This window comes from Capra hircus, chromosome 2 (genome assembly GCF_001704415.2).
Source record: "Capra hircus breed San Clemente chromosome 2, ASM170441v1, whole genome shotgun sequence".
Taxonomy (NCBI): domain Eukaryota; kingdom Metazoa; phylum Chordata; class Mammalia; order Artiodactyla; family Bovidae; genus Capra; species Capra hircus.
The window spans coordinates 114,153,766-114,170,661 of NC_030809.1; the positions used below are offsets into that span (position 1 = coordinate 114,153,766).

The following is a 16,896-nucleotide window of genomic DNA, read 5'->3' on the forward strand; positions in this document are numbered from 1 at the left end:
CTGGGATGGTAAATTCAGGAGAAGGTGGGGCTGCTTATACCCGTAGGGGCTAGCCCACAGCAGTCCCCTCCATACCTAGGACCAGACAGAGGGGGCCGGGAAGCCACCTTCCTACTCTGCACACTATCCAGGTGTAAGGAGGGGTGAGGAGCAAGGAGACAGCAGCCTGCACATGCTCGGCAGACAGGACAGGAGGCGGCGGCTGCAGGCACAGCACTCGCCACCAAAGCTGTCCTCCTAACCAAGCACAAGGCACGGAGACCACGGGTCTGGGCACCAGAACCTTCTACGTTCGAATTCCAGCTCTGCCTCTGGTTTCTTGCTTAACTCTACAAAGGGTTCCGGGTCACATCACTAAAACACAGAGATGCTACTGCCCTCTGACCTCTAGATTTGAGGCTGGAAAGGCCCTGTGGGGCTCTGAGCAGTGCGCCTTCTCACATCAGACTGCGCTTGAGAAAATGGAGGGGGTTCTGTTTTACCTCCTCTCTCCAGAGAACTCTATTCTGTCCTTCCCTGGACTGGAAAAGATGACTAGATAACCGGCCAGCAGAGACATCGACGGAGCCGACAGCACTGCAGGGCCTGAGGGAAGGGAGGGAATAAGGCAGCCTGGCCCTTGGCCTCCACGAGGAGGGGACCTTGGAGAGCTGCTGTACCAGGTCTCTGCAGGGGCTGTGGGGAACACCACTCAGTTTTCCCCAGATGCTTTTGCTGAGGGTGTGAGCACACTGACCAGGATTGAAATCACCGCCTGGTGGCTCAGCGGTAAAGAATCCACCTGGCGATGCAGGAAACGTGGGTTTGATCCCTGGGTCGGGAAGATCCTCTGGAGGAGGAAGTAGCAACCCACTCCAGTATTCTTGTCTGGAGAATCTCATGGACAGAGGAGCCTGGCAGGCTACAGTCCATGGGGTCGACTCACACACACGTAGGAATTTCACCTTCCAGCCCAGTCTGGGCTTACGTTGAAGGACTATGGCCCAGAGGTGGGGAAGGGAGCTCCGAATGCCCTTCCAGGCTTGGGTTTCTGTCTTTATCTTACTTCCCCCTCTGCATTCCTGCCTGTGGAGATCCCCAGGTCACTGCTCTGCAGTACAAAGGTGACCTGGAGTCGTCCTCGTCCGCAGAAATGTCTGTTGAGCCCTGTGGTTGAGCCCTGTGGTTAGGGCTGCAGACAGGGGCAGGACTGCCCAGCTGCTGGTAATACACGGGGCTCCCCAGGTGGGCCTCCACAGGCTGCTGGAGCCTCTTCCAGGAAGGGCTAAAGTTCTCCATCCCACCAGTGGAGTCAGCGCCCTGCAGCAGCAGGCCTCTCAGGCTCCAAGGCCAATCAGGCCAGAGCTTGGCTAAGGTCTGGCTGCCTGACAGCAGCAGGGCTTTGAAAAATATTCTTCACTATGGACAGAAAAAGAACCATTTCCTCTTCTCCCTCATGTCCCTCACAGAATTCTGCTATAAACCGAGTCAGTGTGATCCCTTTACCTCCAAACAACTGCCTTGAGCAGAGGGTGCTGGGGACCACCTAGAAAGCAAAGGCTCGGCACTGCAAACTCCCCAGGAGCAGCTGCGCCTGGGAGCCTGCCTGGCCTTCTCCTCACCTGGGTTTACTGCGCGCTGTACCTGAAGGAGGTGTCCAGCTGCATCCCTTACATCTGTAAGGCAATGCTAATCTTGGCCCCGCCTCAGAAAGAAACAGACCATTCTATGTTTCATCTGTAATTTGCCAAGAAAATCATTTACAGAATATTGTATGCAATCTCAGGCAGGGGAGAGAGAACTGGACTGGAACTTGGGTCCAGACCTGGGTTCTTGTCTCAACTCTCTTACCAACTAGCCACTGGCCTTGAGAAAGTAACTTCTCTGAGGTTCTCATTCTAATGGAAAGTTAGGCAAAATGGTCTTCATCTTCACTTGGCTTCCCATGTCTAACACTGGAATGAGATGCTGCATTTTATAGTTGAATATTATACTCTTTCCCCACGGGCTGAACGTCATTCATTTATTCTTAAGACCATCGTGTCACTAGTCACTGATACTAGGCAGCATTTGTGACACTCTGGGAAGATTTTCTTCCTCACTAGAGACCGCTGAATTCTTAGGGGTCACTGAGAATGTATGGCTGTGACGGGTGTCAGGTATTAAGTTGGGTGATTTAGAGTAAAGTTAAGGTGGGACTCCGAACACCATGCAAAGAGCAGATCTTTCTGCTGATAGCTCAGCTGTTGGTCTTTATTTTTCCTGGCTGTCCTTTTTGCAATGCATTGGTGACACTAACCCAGAAGTATGCAGAGAAACAGGAAGTCCAGGTTACTTCCCCAGAACACTGTATCAGTGGTCAACCATCTGCATGAAGAAAACTGGGGCCACCTAGGTCCTTTACTATCGAATCTCCTTCATTGAAGAGGCCAGTGGGTATCGTGGCTCAGCACAGGCTCTGAAGCCAAATGGACTGGATGGGCTCTTGCCTCTGCCACGTTAGCCATGTGAACTTGGGCAAGCTGGCTAACCTCAAATTCCTCACCTAAAATGAAGATAATTGTGCCTGCCTCACGGGGTAGCTATGTGGACTCAGTGAGTTAATTCAGAGCGCCAAGAACATTACCTGGCACATACTAAGTAATATTGATGATATTAGATGCTGTTATTATTTACTGCTTGTCCGAGCATCATTACTAGAAATCAGAAGCAGAATAATTCATTCCTGACTTCTGTGAGTGAACAAGAGAAGGCAGGCAGCCTGTTGTTTCTGCTTCCTAATGACTTCTTTCTAAGGGCAGCCACAGCCTTCTCCAGCTCCCCATGTTTCCCTGCCCTGCCAGGGCCCCCACCCAGCAACCGTCTTAGGTCAGGAAGCTTCTCACCCTGCAGAGGATTCAAGCTCAGGATCCATGTCCCTTCACTCCCACTGCTGGGGCTTCTTCTCCCTTTAGCTCAGAACCAGCAGATCCTCTTCCTGCGGTCACTGCTGACCTCTGCACTCTCTCCACCACCAGAACTTCCTCCCACTTCCTCTCTCCCTCCGTATTGCTAAGGCTAGAGCTGAAGGGGACAAAGGGGAAATTTTACTAGGCCTCCATCTTCCCGTGGGCATCTGGGTTGGAACTCAGAAAGTTTCTTCTCCTCGTCACAACCTTATCTGCAAATGGTGGTTGGGCTCCCTCGGACACCAGTACTAAGGTTTGGCTTCCCAGGTAGACGTGTATGGGCTCATGGGTGCATGCTAAGTCACTTCAGTCGCGTCCAACTCCTTGTGATCCTATGGACTGTAGCCCGCCAGGCTCCTCTGTCCGTGGGATTCTTCAGGCAAGAATACTGGAGTGGGTTGCCATTTCCTCCTCCAGGGGATCTTTCTGATCCAGGGATCGGACTCGTGTCCCCTGAGGCTCCTGCATTGCCAGTGGATTCTTTACCGCTGAGCCACCAGGGAAGCCCTCCCAAGTAGACAAGTTTGTCTAACCTCTCTGTAGAGCAAAGAGTTCACAGGAGCCCCATTTACCAGTGTGTCAGTCCAGGATCTTTCTACGCACAGCTGAAGGCCCTGGAATGTCAGCACCAATCTCAAGAAGCAAGAGCAGTGTGCAGTTTCTTGGGTGCCATCCAAGATGATCTGCCTCTGAGCCAAAACAGCAATGTGTTGCTCCTCAGACCAGGAGTAAGAAACACAAACAAAAGACTCAACCAGCAGTGGTCACAACCGCCCATCAGCGGCCACTGCAGAACTCCCAAGGGAAAGCCCCATGCGGACATTTTTCCCCACCCCCTGGGGAATCCCCACCAGCAAAGGGAACACCTGAAGCACACACGTACATTCACCTGCATACAATGCTTGGTCTGAGACTATACAAAGGGCACATGACTGAGCAATAGCCTCTGCCTTCTGAGAATTTGCAAAAGCTGATAATGTATACAAAACTCAGCAATACGTGTTTTCCCAGCAACGTTTAGAATAGGTACTACCTGGTTCTATCTGAAGCGTTCTTTAAAAGGGGTAAGCCAAAGACACGTGTGTGTGTGTGTGTGTGTACATGCACCTGTGGGTGGCAGATGGGTTAGGACCATGTGTGCACTAATACAGAATAAGGTGCGTATAATGGATGAGTGTAGGCACATGTGAGCTAGTGTGATTTTCACTGGATTTAAGAAAAACAAGATCTGCCAGACATACCTGGACTTATCTGGCTCATATCTTACTCCCACAAATAACATTACAAGATAATCTAATGGTCGTTTTCTAAGAATAAAATAAAATTTGAGTATAAATGAAGAACCCTATGAGTTACACATAATACAGCCACCCTATTAGCTAATGAGAAATATGACATCTATTTCTTTCCCTTATTTATCAAATACTTAGTCAAAAACAGGTAAAGTAACATTTCAGACTTAAACCGACTTTCCAACTGATGAGTTAAACTGTTAACAACTGAACTGTTTAGAAGCACCTTATCTGAAGACGTCAGGTGTGTGCCCATCACAGGCATTGCAGACATCCTAGCCTCACCCTTCTCCCCATTCTTACAAATTCCTTTACTCTTTGCACAGCACTTTATTGCTGTCAAGGTCATACGATGACTAGGCAACAAAGCTGGGATTATAAAACAAGTGGTAAACGCCTAGTCTATGGCTTCATGGCAACCCACTCCAGTGTTCTCGCCTGGAGACTCCCAGGGATGGCGGAGCCTGGTGGACAGCCGTCTATGGGGTCGCACAGAGTCAGACACGACTGAAGTGACCTCACTTTCACTTTTCACTTTCATGCATTGGAGAAGCAAATGGCAACCCACTCCAGTGTTCTTGCCTGGAGACTCCCAGGGACGGCAGAGCCTGGTGGGCTACCATCTATGGGGTCGCACAGAGTCAGACACGACTGAAGTGATTTCACTTTTCACTTTCATGCATTGGAGAAGCAAATGGCAACCCACTCCAGCGTTCTTGCCTGGAGAATCCCAGGGACAGCGGAGCCTGCTGGGCTGCCGTGAATGGGGTGGCACAGAGTCGAACGCAACGGAAGCGACTGAGCAGCAGCAGCAGCAGCAGGGCTCCTACAGCTCCTCTCACTTTACTCCTCTACCTTTAGCAGGGGATTCAGTGCAAAAGCAATTAAGTAAATGAGCTAGTTGATATCAGGTCTTAACATGGAAGTGACTTGACATTCAAGAGTCTATCTCTGAGGACTGAGGGACATCCAAGAACAGGGGCAGAGTGAAAGTGAAGGTAGGGCAGTAGGGACCCATGCCCTCAGGCAACAGCATATGGGAGCCCCAAGAAGATGAGTGTTTGCAAATCCCCAAACTGTGATCAGTGCCCAGTTCCCCCCAGGCAACACCTTCCCTCACTGTCACTTTGGCTAAAACCTAACGCATTTCCCTACCAAGGCCAAGCAGGTACCCAGAACCCAGTCCGGCCTTAGGACTCTGGCAAGTTGGGGGCCAGCGGATTTCTGGCCTTGAGAAAGACCTGTGTTTTTGAGAGGTGGAGAGTTCAGAGTCCTGTAGGACTGGGCCAGCCCTGCAGACTCAAGGTCTAGAGATCTTTCTGTTCTCATCAGACTTCACACGTGACTGCACTGAAGTCCGCCTTAAGACTAACAGTGAGAAGCACACGGACGAGGTTGCATTCTTTGAGCTCACTCAGCTCTGGTGGACCTTTGGGCTCTGCAAAGGCACGCATTCTGAGGAATTCCTCTGGCTGTGTTATGCCAGGACTTCAGCCTCAGTCTCACTGGGGGCCATGCATTTCTCCCTAAGGCAGCGAGGCTCCCTCCAGGGAGACGTGCCAGTGAGCCCATCTGGTCTGTGGGCATTTCCCAGCAGGAGGCCCTTGGCTTATTTTGGCCCTGACAGTTTGGCAGGAAGTACAAACTTATCTTTCCGGGGACACTGATCTGGACAATTCCACCTCATTCAGGAGACACAGCTCTCCTCAGAGGGTCCAATTCAGATGTGTTCTTTCCTAAACGGGACATCCCTTTGTGAAGTTTTCTAGCCTTTAAAACACTCACATTAAAAAGACAGCAACAATTTATTATGGGAGACATCAAGGGCTCGCAAGCTTTCTTAATTTTCGGTTCCAACGTCTGCTGCCCAGACACAATCTTTTTGCCATCTGTGTCAGGTTAGTTACAAAGCACTGTTATTATTCTGGGCTACACAATGTTGGCCCGACCTCATCGAATACAAGAAATTTTGCGGATTGATTTAGCTATTCTGTTCATATAAACGAATCCAGTTGTACAGCTGTTTCTGATTAGTCAATGTACTGCTGGAGTTATATACAAATAATTTTATAATGAACTCAGCAACTACAAGGACAGGAGCAGTGGAATCGAGCCTCAACTCCCAGAAAAACAAGCAGGAGCATAAGAGCAGGGGCTTTCAGTCACACTCCAGGTCTAAATTCCTATCTGCTGTGATTCACTTTTTCCTCTTGATGTAATTCAGCATAACATAACTAATGCTCTCAAAGAATGCTTGTTTTCAGACTTTAAGAGTCAAGAGGGAAACAGTTAGTTGTGCAAGCTTAAAACTCCTTTAAAATTTCCCATCTTTGCATTTTATAAGTTTCCATTTTTTCCTGTTAAAACATTTATAGTTCCTGAGACAATTTCTTACATATTTCAAAAAGAGAAAACGGAATCAAAAGATCTATACTGACTTTGTTATATGCAGATATCAAGTATTTTGTTTCATTTCGATACAGAACAATTAAGCTCGGTGAGTTTAGGCTGAGGCTTCTCTTCTCCGGGTCTAGAAGACAGACCATATGCACCTTAGAAACTTCAGGAAAAGAGAGGGCATGAATACTTCAAATGAATGGAATTTTTTTTTTAAGTGACAAGTGTTCCCGAAAGAAATACTGTGAAACAAAACAGGAAAAAGAGATTATAAAGTTTATACTTCTAAAATGAATTACATTGGCAAGGATGTGGGGAAGCAGATATTTTCAAATAGTTTTAGTAAGACTGAATTACTACAGCTTTTAGCAAGTAAGGACTTCCCTGGTGGCTCAGACGGTAAAGCGTCTGTCTACAATGAGGGAGACCTGGGTTCGATCCCTGGGTCGGGAAGATTCCCTGGAGAAGGAAATGGCAACCTACTCCAGTACTCTTGCCTAGAAAATCCCATGGATGGAGGAGCCTGGTGCAGGCTACTGTCCATGGGATTGCCAAGAGTTGGATACGACTGAGCGACTTCACTTTCACTTTAGCAAGTAATACCACTTTAGGGACTCTGACAGAAATCAAAGCTTCTGTTCAGAACACAAGGATGTACAGGGAAGAACTGTAGTAGCACGAAACTTGAAACAATTTGAATGGTTAAATTATGGAATATTAATCAGCCATAATATAAATGAATTTTTAATTTGGAGGGAATGTCTATAATGTTCTGTTATGTGAAAAAAACTCTTGTGGATAGCAAAAAGATATCTTCACCTCCATATTTATAGTAGCATTCTTTACAATAGCCAATATAAGGAAACAAGTGTCCATCAACGGATGAATGGATACAGACAATCTCTGTCTTACACCCACGTAACTGGAATATTATTCAGCCGAGAGAGAGAAGGAAATCCTTCCATTTGTGAAAACATGGACGAATCTTGAAGGCATTTTGCTAAGTGAAACCACTCCAAAAAAGACAGATACTGTATCGTCTCACTTATTTGCGGAAACTGAAAAGAGCTGAACTTGTAGAAAAGGAGTCGAATGATGGTTACCGGGGCTGCTGGGGGGAGGGAGTAAGAGAATGTTGGTCAAAGGTTATAAGGCTGAAGTCGGAAGATGAGTAAATTCTAGGGATCTAACGAACAGGATTGTGATTACAGTTAACATTTCTTTAAATACTTGAAAGTTGCTAAGAGACTAGATCTTAAATGATTTCAACACGAAAAAAGATAATAATTTCATGACATGATGGAGGTATTAGCGAACTCATGGTGGTAATATATTACAATACATGAGTGAATCAAATCAATGTGTCGAATACCTCGAACTTATACAATGTTATATGTCAATTATACCATAATTTAAAAATCATGTAGCCTAATGTGTATAATGTTTCTATTCTTAATAGAAAGATATATTTACATATATATTTGTATATAGTTTTATAAGCAAAGAGAAAAAGAAGGGCATATCCCAAATTGATAATATCAATTACCTCAAGTTTAGATTTGAGAGACATAGGAGAAAACTTACAAACTTTTTCTTTGTATACTGCTTTCTCATGTATCTTATTTACGTCAAGCACATAACACTTTAATAATCTCAACAAGGTAAAAACTATATTTTTTTAAGTGATAAGAAACATATTTTCAGCAAAAACAAGGAAGCAAAGACCGAATTATAAAGACTGAGAACCTGGCTTGGTGGTTAACAAAAGGGACATGTTTCATCACAGCAGAGATGATGTATACAATAATCCTGTACAGAAAGGAATGCTACAGTGAAAATAATGCCGTAATAACTCCTGTACAGTCCTTTAACCAACTTGAGAATTGTTTTTTTCTTTTTGTTCTCCCAGTTCCTCATCAAAGGGAAAAGATTAAGGGGGAAGGTTTACAATATTTAATTAATAAGGTTCTAGCTCCAATAGCTTTGTAAAGTATCACGCAAAGTAAAGTAATTCCCAATGTTAACAATGATCTAACTTTTAATTTTGTCTCAAATAACATGTGAGGCTTTTTTTTTTTTAAACAGTGCTACAACTCTAGGGAAAAGAACAATGTGGAATTTTACCCACAAAATCTGAGATTCTCTAAACTGATGCTTTGGGTTGTATCTTACCATCAATCCTCAACCTTTCCGGTACCAGAGACCAGTTTTGTGAAAGACAACTTTTCCACAGACCGGCGGGTAGGAGATGATTTGGGGATGATTCAAATGCTTTACATTTATTGTGCACTTTATTTCTATCATTATTACATCAGCTACACCTCAGATCATTAGGCATTACACTCCAGAGGTTGGGGAAAAAGTGAAAGTGAAAGTCGCTCAGCCTGTCCCTGACTCTTTGCGACCCCACGGACTATACAGTCCATGGAATTCTCTAGGCCAGAATATTGGAGTGGGTAGCCTTTCCCTTCTCCAGGGGATCTTCCCAACCCAGGGATCAAACTCAGGTCTCCCAAATTACAGGCAGATTCTTTACCAGCTGAGCTACAAGGAAAGTAGAGGTTGGGGACCCCTGTTTAAAACCATGCATGACAATCAAATTCTGGCTTTAATAGATAGGAAAAGGCACTGCTAAAGTAAATTACTACTTCTGAAAGATTTTCTTTAAAAAGATCTCAACTCTTTTGCCTTTTTCTAGTTACTCAATTTTTGAATTAGAAATTTCAGTACCATCTGAAAACTCAACTTAGTGTCCCTCAGCCTGCCTTCTGGGGCTTGGGAAAGATAACTGGTTTTGTCTTTTATCCTTCCTGCTCCCCTTTTTTCTCCCCATCCATCACCCTAGTCTTTCCTGAAAGTCCCTCCCACAGCACATATATGTTCTGCTTACATTATATAAGCCTCTTCAAGAACAGCCCATTTCTTTCCCCTTTTATCTTGGGCTGATCTGACTGCCTCCACTCTTTAAATATCCATCCCCATAACACAAGGCTATTGTGGTTAAGACACTGATCTCACTGTTTACATTTTTTGAAAAAAAAAAAAAAAAAAAAAAACACAGCTAGGGTACATGTTTTTTTAAGATAGTCTCCAAAGTCTAAAGGTTCTCTGCTTTCAAAATCTATTCCCCTATGCCTAAGGGAAAAAACATTTCCCAGTTTCCTGAAATATTATTTGTTAACATATTCTACACTTTAAAATGACATCATTCTAAGATGTAGCCAGATTTCTTTCTCGGTCCTTCCCAGGCCTAAATCTTCAGTCAAGAGATCTTATCTCCTGCTTATGTCTACAGAAAAATGCTTGGGAAGTTTCAGAAATGGGCTGGGTGACACACAAGTAGTTGAACAGCAAGAAATTCAACTAACTGCTGATTTGGTCTGTTTTATAATTATACTGATGCTGTCACTGAATTGGCTGGTTCTTTAACTTGACTCAGTGGACGAGTTGTCTGGGCATCATTAGCAAGAGCTAACAGCTGGGAAGATGGTCAGTGAACAGGCATATATATTCACCCAACAGTAGAATCCCATGCAGCTACTAACAACATAGTAGCAATATGTCCAAGAAATACTAAAAAAATCAGGCAATCAAAATGCAAATATCCATAAAACACGATCTCCAATAAGAGGAGTGGAGGAGGGAGAACAGGAGGAATGTAATCAAACCATGTTTAGCTGTTACAGTGAGGTAAGGTGTACACATTACATACACAATATTTAAGGTAATCAAGTACTGTCTATGAGAGAAAATTAAATTTAAATAATGTCAATGTGCATAGATGTTCAATCCTGAATATTCATTAGAAGGACTGACGCTGAAGCTGAATGTTTAATACTTTGGCCACCTGGACTGAAGGCAGGAGAAGGGGACGACAGAGGATGAGATGGCTGGATGGCATCACCAACTCTATGGACAGGGGCTCGAGCAAGCTCCAGGAGATGGTGAAGGACAGGGAAGCCTGGCACACTGCAGTCCGTGGGGTGGCAAAGAGTCGGACATGACTGAGCGACTGAACAACGACAACAACATAAATATACACAAACATATATAGATGTGTGTTGCCTGGAGAAAAATAGAAATTACATAAAGCTAACTTTTATTTAAAACTGTAATTGATTCCTCTGGCTCAGGAAACTATTTGGACCTCAATTTTCCATTTTATTCACAATTTCCTTCCTCCTGCAGACAGCTCTTACCTAAGAGAACTATTTATCTTCCAAATACAAAAGAATCTGTGGCCGTCTGGGGAGAGGCTGGTGTCCTTCAATTCTGCTTATACTCCTTTCTCAAGTTTCACATTGCAAGTGATGTAAAAGAAAAAAAGAAAAGAAAAAGATGGAAAAATCGGTGGGTGGGAGAGTCCAAAATCTCACTAATGTGGAAGTGAACCACATACAGGTATTAGATCAGGAAATGTTACTTCTTAAGTTCTACAATAATAATTCCCATATTCCCCACCAGACCACGATCTTGTTTCTTTATTATTAGGGTCATTGTTATTATTCACTTGGAAGATATACAGATAAACAGCATTTAAAGATAATTATGTATGTGATAAAAAGTAATGTTGTACACAGATCACTCATGGTGAAGGATGAAATCACTCTTAGAATGAAATGAAACTTGTTCCCCAGCATCTTCACAAATCAACATCAAGATCTACTTTGTCTTCATAAAAAAATTCACTCACTTCAAATCTCACAACCAGAGTGGTACAAATAACCTGCCATTCAACAAATGTTAATTGAGAACCTACTATTTCTGAGAGAATATTTTTTAAGTTTTTTTAATGTATTGCCTCCAGAGAGTCTCCAATCTAACAAGGAAAAAGAAAAAAAGCACATGCAAATGATTCCAGAACAGAATAAAGTGGATTCTGAGATACAGGTGAGGCCCAGACAGCCAGCCATTAGAATTTACCAAGAAGAGGAAGAAACAAACTTTAGGAGAGCATTTCAGCTTTTGTTAAGCATTTCAGCATGTTTTTACAATGTGAACCATGTTCATTGAAACCACTAAAATTCGTCGGTGATCGTGTCTCCCGTTTATTTTAGCTAATTCTTCTTTTGGGTGGTTTAGTTGCTAAGTCGTGTTAGACTCTTGTGACTCCATGGACTGTAGCCCACCAGGCTCCTCAGTCCATGGGATTCTCCAGGCAGGAATGCTGGAGTGCGTTGCCATGCTTCCTCCAGGGGATCTTCCCAACCCAGGGATTGAAGCCAGGTCTCCTGCATTGCAGGCAGATTCTGTATGATCTGAGCCACCAGGGAAGCCTGGTGGCTAGTAGGCAATGCTAAAATGTTACAGTCAGCCCTCCACACCTGCAGACTTTGGCCTCCACAGGAGGTCCTGGACCACCCCTCCTCAGATACTGAGGGATGACTACTCATACAACATCACAGCAACATGGTTTCACAATATGAACCATGTTTCTGAAACTTCTGAACTAATGAAAATTGTAGATGATTGTGTTGCCTGTTTACTTACTTTAGCTATGTTCTTTTACTGATTATTAGCAAAGTCAATTATTTTTTACGTCTCCACAAGTATGGATGCCTGACCTGAAGCCTGCGACGCCGAGCAGGCTTGGCCATCACAGAACACGAGAGCAGTGCTACCCCACCCTGTGGACGTGGGTGCTGTACCTGTGACCAAAGCAGCTCGGCCTGGAGCAGGCAGACCCCCTGGTCATCCCACGTGGACAATGACCACTGTGTGACCGACCACCGCAAAACGTTACCCTGGTACTGCCCGGTGCCAAAGTGGCAGGAGGTAGCACTCTCCTCCTGCCCCACTGTGGCCCCCCACCTTAGCTGCCCCGGTCATCTCGGCGAGCAGCTCGAGTGGCTGAGCAGATACCACAGGCTGGCAGCCCCCCTTCCGCCCATACTGACATCCTCCTCTGTAACATCCCTCCTCCTCGGCTATGAAGAGAATCCATGAGGTGATCACTGTGAAATGCTCCGTTGACTGCAGACGGCGGAGGGATTATTACACGGTAATTTATATAAAAAGCAGTTCCTGTGTTTAGGCTCTTTTTGTAGTTCCATATGGAAAGGAGAATACCAACCCAGTGTTCTATACCAGCTAACACTGATGCTAATAAAGACCCACAGATGCCTAGCAGCAGCGCTGTCCTGGATAATCTGCCAAGTGAGGCACACCCATGACATCATCCGACCCTCAGCACAACCCCAACGGCAGAGACGGTTACTCTGATACTACAGATAAAGAAGCATAAGTTGCAGGACATGTAAGAGACAGAGCTGGGACTGGAAGCTCTGCCTGACGTCCTGGCCCATGCTTTTACCTTTGCAGAATTTTGCAGGTGGTATGACATCAGTACTACCTGGGGGGCTTTCAAAAATAGATTCCTGGGCCTCACCCCAGCCTTATAGAATCAAGACTCTAGAAGTCACCCTTGACTAAGGACCGAACACTGCAATACTGGTTAAAGTGTGCCAGGTGGCAAAGCATTACTCAGCTAACTGAAGGTGTTCTGGGGAACTGGTGAGCCTCAGAGTTTTTATTATTCCAAAGTATACAAGAGACAGTGTTAATTATTTTAACCTGATTACAATCTCTACATGGTAAGGAACAATTGACAGATGTTGGGCTGGGCAATGAAGTGGGTAAGAAAGTGTTTATTTCTTCCAGGAAGGAGACAGCTGCACGTTTCCTTGACTGGAGCAAGGAAGATGGAACACAGTGTACACATGCCCACGAATCTCCCCAGGCCTGGCACACGGCGGACACTTTAAACACTTGTTAGATGGACAAATGAAGGGAGACTGACTCCCTCCAGCTGGAAGTAATTTCATCCTCCTCTACATTCCCTGTATTTCATCTGTACCTTTTTTTCATCTTATTTACCAAATTCTGCCCTGCATTCCTGCTGTTCCAACCCGTATCTCATCTCCACCAGAAGGTAAGCATTCAGGGCCAAATTTCACCTCCTTCTGAGTCAGGTCTCTTCTTCTCCCCCTGACACAGAACACAACAGTGATCCCCAAAAGGAACCCTCAGTGCCAAATGAGCATCTTGCTTGTTTTCACCTGTGACTTGATTCACATATGCGGGCCCTGCTTATTCACCAGGCCCATCAAACCTTCCAGCTGCTGCTGCTGCTAAGTCGCATCAGTCGTATCCACCTCTGTGCGACCCCATAGACGGCAGCCCACTGGCACCTCCGTCCATGGCATTTTCCAGGCAAGAGTACTGGAGTGGGTTGCCAATGCCTTCTCCAACCTTCCAGCACTGTAGCATAATTGTGGATTGCTGGGGCACGGTGGTAGAGAAACCTCTGTATGAAAATCATGAGGAATCTGGTAGACCTCATGGGAGGGTGGGCTTCAGGAAGATGATGGCTGGGAGACAGGAATCCAAACAATAGATGCTTAAAAGTGAAGAGGTTACAGCAACAACAACAAAAAGGCACTTTGGTTTAATTCTGTTCTCCTGATGTGCAATGTAAAAACCCTCTAGGTTCCTAGAATTACAACCATAGTGAGGACCATCCTGAAATATTTAAGGCAGTGACACAGACCAAATAAGAAATACTTCCCAAAAAAGCGGGCTCATCCCTGGCCTGGGCAACTAAGACAGTACAAGACAGTAAGTTTAAAAGGTAAAGGCGCCTCACCTTCTCGTCACTGCCCTGTACTGTGCTGCTTTCTGCTGTTTCACATGTCATTGTCATTATTCCACTTGAACCTCGCACCAAGAGATGGAGGAAGAGCAGATTATCAACCCCAATTCTTGGATGAGATAAGTGAGGCTCAAGGCACACCTAACATGCATGATATGCCGAAAGTGAAAGTGGAAGTCGCTCAGTCTTGTCCGGCTCTTTTGTGATCCCATGGACTGTAGCCTGCCAGGCTCCTCTGTCCATGGAATTCTCCAGGCCAGAATACTGGCGTGGGTAGCCATTCCCTTCTCCAGGAGATCTTCCCAATCCAGGGATCGAACCCGTGTCTCCCTCATTGCAGGTGAATTCTTTACCATCTGAGGCACCAGGAAAGCCCAGGATATGCCTAAGCAACCAGAAAGTGGTTGAACACCCAGTAGACATTTAATTGGTGAAATGAACAAACAAGTGAAAGAAGGCATAAATCTCCACCCCTGGAAGTAACCCCATTGTCTCTAAATGTATCAGAATCTGATCCTAACTTGCTTACAAATGTTTCTGTTAGTCAAACACCACTGAAGCGACTTAGCAGCAGCAGCAGCAGGGAACCAAAGCTATGGCAAAAGTTGGGTCGGTCCCGAGGAAGAAGATGATTTTAATAACATCTGCAGAGTCTACTCTGCACAGTTCCACTCAACAAGTGACTGAGGATTTAGTCCCTGAGAGACTCAACCAGGAGATATCAGGCAGGTAAAGATACACAGCAAGAGTGGAAGGCAGAGTTATAAGCACCCTAAAGAAGGGTTAGGGCTTCCCAGGTGACGCTAGTGGTAAATAAAGAATCTGCCTGCCAATGCAGGAGAGGTAGGTTCAATCCCTAGGTCCGGAAGATCTCCTGGAGAAGGGAATGGCAACCCACTCAAGAATTCTTGTCCGGAAAATTCCATGGACAGAAGAGCCTGGCCAGCTACAGTCCATAGGGCTGCAAAGCAACGGCCACGATTGAGCACACACACACTGATGGCCTAATGAAAATTATTTGCAGTTATTTTATCCGTTACAGAAAAAGGCATTTTTGAAAGGGAAAAATATGCCAATGACTCAAACTGAAGCTACAGAATTGTTTTGGAACTGTGTTGGGAAACTGGCAAAAGAAAACCCACCACGGGCGGGACTCTGTCCAGGGCTCCGTGGCTGCACCGCCTTAAGTCTGCGACTAGCCACGGCCGGCGGTCCAGCGACCATCCAAGAGACAACAGTGGCACACACTTCAGAAAGAGGGACCAAGTCCATCCAGTTACTGCTGACAACCTGAGACGCATCCCAGAGAACTGAGATAAAGTCAGGAGCCCAGGAAGGAATATGTATTATTCCGGGATCCAGCAGGACCAGAGGATCTAACCAGGCTCGGTTCCTCACAGACACACCCTTTGTTAATCTCAAAAAGTTCAAAGTCTAACCACGAACTGAAGATTTGGGTCACCCTGACTGGGTCAGCTGGTTTCTTGTACTTATCCTTGCAACTTTAACTGTTCTCTTTTTTAAAAAGAAAAAACAGAGGGAGTGAGACTGCAGCGAAGCTGTCCGGAAAGTTCGGGAGAGGCCCCGGGAGAAAAGCGCTGACACGGATTGGAAGTCCTCTAAGGTCGCCGCACACATCGAACGCGCGCCCGGGACGCTAGCAGCAGTCTGGGGCACCCGGCGGGAGGAGAGTTGGGGAAGCTGAATTGCGGGATGGGCACAATTCCCTAGCGAAGAAGGCGAGGCGGCTCCAGAGCAGAAACTGGCCCCGGGGATGCCCGAAAGCCCCCATCCGCCTGAGCTGGGGCTGGGAAGCAGTAGGGGGAGTCGCGCCCCAGCGCATCCCGCGAAGCCCCTGCAGCGGGTACCTACGGCGCGAGCGTGGGGCGAGACCCCTGGGCGGCCCCAGGCTCGACCGAGCCCAGCAGCGCGCCCAACCCTGAAAACGCCCGCGTCCGGAGCCCACCGGCCCGCGGCCCCCTCTTCCCCCACCCGCCGGCACCCGGAGGACGCGCGATCCGCTGGGCCCGAGTCGCGCCCCTCCGGAGACCGCGCGCCCGCGCCCCCGCCCGCAGCGGACGCAGCCCCGACGTTCCCCGGCCCCCGCCCGCGCCCACCCGGCGCCGAGCCGCGCTGCCCTGCCCCGCCGTCCAGTCCGACCCCTCCCCGGGGTCCCCGCGGCTGCGAGGGTCTCCAGGGGCGCTGCCCTGAGTCCCCGGAGCCCGATCGCACTCTCGGCGGCGGCGGCGGCGCGTCCCTTACCGAGCAGCGGCTGCGTGCGGCTCCAGGGCCCCGCGGCGCGCCGGGCATTTTTTTCTGGGAAACTTCTCCCCGGTCCGTAGGGCTGAGCCGGCCGGGCAGGAAAAGCGCTCAGCGCCGGGAGGCTGAGACCATCCGGGAACTTCGCGGGATGTAAACCCTCCCCCTCGGCTCCCCCCACCCCGCCCCGCGGCCCCGCCACATGTGGACGCGCGGCGAGGCCGCCGCCGGCCCTTCGCCCGCCTCTCTGCGCGCCGCGCCCGCGCTCCCTGGGGCCCGCGCTCCCTGGGGCTGAGGCTCTGCGTCCCACAGACTGGCGAGCCCCGAGGTACACGGCAGGAGTGGGGCGATTAGGAGGCTGGGGCTCGTG

The 16,896-nt window shown here is 47.2% G+C and overlaps 1 protein-coding gene across 1 annotated transcript in view; it reads right to left on the bottom strand.

The window, feature by feature from the left end:
* Positions 1 to 16,680, bottom strand: part of WIPF1 (WAS/WASL interacting protein family member 1) — a 128,136-nt gene extending 111,456 nt beyond the window's left edge. The window contains exon 1 of the mRNA XM_018064887.1: positions 16,530 to 16,680. The gene's annotated coding sequence lies outside the window, so the exon portion shown is untranslated. The remainder of the gene's footprint in view (positions 1 to 16,529) is intronic.